Here is a 3,489-nt window from a genome sequence, read left to right as displayed (position 1 = left end):
TTCACCCATCTCTTCAGGTTTTCGTAAAAAATGCATTTTCTTATAATTTAGACCTCGTTTATCACTATACCCATGGAATATTGACATTTCGGTTATTTTTAAAGATGTAACAAATTTTTAAGCGCCTCTTAGGAACCGGGATTTCTCGTTTTTTTCGATACTTTCGGTACTGACTAATTTTTGTTCAATGGTGGTGCAGTTCATCAATCAGAAAGCGAGGGAGTGTTTTTCAAAGTAAAATGGATAAAAAATTGAGAATTTTAATGAAAATAATATCAAATTATTAAGTAATCAGTCAAGAAAAAAATAACGTGAACACAAATAAATAAAAAAGTACAGGTAACTTCAATTTCACATAAAAACAACATAAACCATCTTAACTGAATTTGAGGCAAAAGTCTTAAAATATTGAATGAAAAATGCAAATATCTATAAAAATATAATATGATAAATATTATAGAAACTTCAAAAGAGAAACGAAGCAAGAACAATAAGAAATAGCATTATTACTTATTTAGAAGAGTTTGATTTAGACTGCTAGAAAGTAATTTTTAATTATTGTTACAGAGGCCCGGTTCTGTGATGGTCACAAATATCTGAACCCTAATTGGAAGTATTAATTAGAGTTTCCAGAACCTTACTAAAATATTTTCGTCCAACGATTGTGGAGTTTGTCAATTAGCAAGCAAGGGATGGTTCTCAAAAGTAAAACCGATAAAAAATTGAGTTTCAAATGAGAATAATATCAAATTATTAAGTCATGAGAAAGTAAACACAAATAATAAAAAAAAGAAAAGTAGTAGCCGTAGTAAAAATTACATCAAACAAGATCAACTAACCTCGAAACCAACTTAATTAAATTAGAAAAAAAAACTTAGCATTTTCAATTAAAGATGCAAATGTCTATAAAAACATAAAACAAAAAAAAATATAACTAATACATACTGTAAGAAGGATTTTCTTATTTACCTCCTAGATGTCGGTAGGGTTCAGAGGTCCTATTTCGTCAAAGCAGGTGTCAATTTTTGAACCAAAAGTTGACATGGGTGACCCAAAGGTCGGTTACCGCACCTTATGCACTATATTGGTATTTTAAAGATTACCTTAGGCAATTCCGCCATTTTAATACGATTTATCTTTTCGTGCGTTGTAGACGAATCGAATAAAATATCAAAAACCACAAAATACTGCGAATTTCGTTAAAAAAATGTATCTGTTAGGGTTGTAAGCTAAATTTCCTGATAGATTTCGTATATTTGTATCAAAATTAAAAAAAAAGTTAGGTTAACCAAGTAAACTATAATTTTTAAATTAAAACTAGCAAATAAACAAGGGGTTTTGCCATATTTCGAAGTATGATGGTCACTTTCAACAGTAAACTAATCTTCGTTGATGAATTTCGATTGCGACATCTCAAAACTTAGCAGATTTGCCGAAGTTAAATTCACCTAGTTATTTCTTAATGGAGCATAATATATTCCATTTCTAATTCAGCCATCACCAATTGCATTGTTTTGGTTTCCCCATGGTTGAATATAGTAATATTTGACGACGAATATTTTTAACTCTAACCTCAAAATATCGCGAATCGGCATGAAAAACAACTTCTAGCACACGACGTACTACGTCGCCTCAAGCAACGTCGACGGCGACGTTGTAGCGACCCTAAAAACATCCACCATTTTTGTGCAAATATGGGTCGCCTAGACGTCGCTTCGACGTTGTCCGGTAACGTTGAGTTGCTCCTGGCGACGTTGTGATTACGTTGAATAACGTAATTTTGCTACTTGGGTATTATGTTGCTAGGATATTTTATTAATTTTAATTGGGTTTGTAGACATTGTAAATGATCGTAAACTAAAAAGTATAAAGTGTAATTAATTGAAACTACTAATTTATTCCACTAATTGGGAGGTTCTGAATGAAGCTTTAAGTGTAATTGAAACCAGTAATTTATTCCACTAATTGCGAGGATATGACTGAAGCTTTATTCAGACAGCACCTCAAGAGCTCTATTACTCTTTAAGAGGATTAAGAGATATTGCAGAAAGTATTGTTTTTCTTTCAATCTAGCCTTGACGAATGTTTAACGACTTTCCTAAAGGGACGAAGAAAGAATATTTATAAAATATTAAGAGATCATAACAAACAAAGATATTTTACCAAGAATGGTTGGACAGCTTCCGGGGCAGATACAGGAATGTATTTTAGGGGGGCCCAAAATAAAAAGCCATGTATAATATGCTTTTTGGGGCACCATTTTTAACCCAAAAACCTAATAATTTACACAATTTACAGATCTAGGGGGGGGCGGGCCCCATGCCCCCCCCCTGTATCCGCCACTGGACAGTTTGAAGGAGAAATCTACTTAAACTGTTAATTCCTAAATCTCTTAAACTTGTGGTAGGTCTGAGTGACAAATCAAATTTATTAATTTTTGAAAACCCATAAGGTGTGGTAGTTTACTCAATAGGATTGGTGTCCTAATATTATTAGGAGTGCAATCGTTATATTTAGACCGGGTGCGTGCGTCTCAAAAAATGGGTTATACTTACTCTCTCTCATACTTACTGTAACCTTTTATTTTTTTCAGACAAAAAGGCAAGATTTGGTATATTACATAAATTAGGATTGATTAACGTATTCAATTGTTTTCGGCCACTTCCTCTTTCACCGTAAATAATATTTATTATAAATCTTAAAGGTACAATTATTTAAATTATTAAAGTGAATACAAGAGGCATCCAAATACCCCAACGATTAAGACAAATTTAGCTAACAGGAATTCTTTGTCATCGGCTTCTTTCATAAAACGTTCTATTTCCAGTTGTGTAAATACTTTTGATTTCTTCGCCTGATAACCGAAAGCCTTTGCAAACAAACCTTATTGCAAAAATGCAATAAGGTTTGTGAATTTGGTAATATCTACGTTTCTGTTCGGGTTAATCATGGTGCAGAGCATCGAATATTTACTCCACAGAGTTGACGGCTTTAAGGTAGTGAATAACTTCAGGAAATAGACTAGCAATACCTTTTCTGTGAAATTCTCAACATGTTTTTCTTTGACCCAGATTTCAAAGTTGTTGTAGGTGGTCTGGTATAAGTTTTTCGACTTCTCGGGCACTAACGTGGATACCCCAGTTTCAGCAGCTTATTGAATATCCCGTCATTATCACTCAATTTTTCACAAAACTTTGTAAGAAACACGGCGACGTTTGAACCTGACAGAACTTTGTCTTTAAACAATGCATAAACAATGCCTTAGAAACCGATTACCAGAACATTTTAAAAAATGTTTAAAAATAAATAATAATAATAGCATGAAAATCTCAAATTATCCGCTTTCACAAAAAATCTTTTAAGCTTTTAAGCCTCGACGCATTGTCAATTTTGCGTCCCGTGCTTAAAACATATTCATTTCGCAACTTGTTACATAAATAGCTATTTCCAAATAGTTTAATGAGCTACCCTCATTCCATTTGAAAAAAT

Source organism: Sitophilus oryzae, unplaced genomic scaffold, assembly GCF_002938485.1.
Source record: "Sitophilus oryzae breed Bouriz unplaced genomic scaffold, Soryzae_2.0 scaffold_168_pilon_pilon, whole genome shotgun sequence".
NCBI lineage: Eukaryota > Metazoa > Arthropoda > Insecta > Coleoptera > Curculionidae > Sitophilus > Sitophilus oryzae.
Note: the sequence above shows the minus strand (reverse complement) of the source record.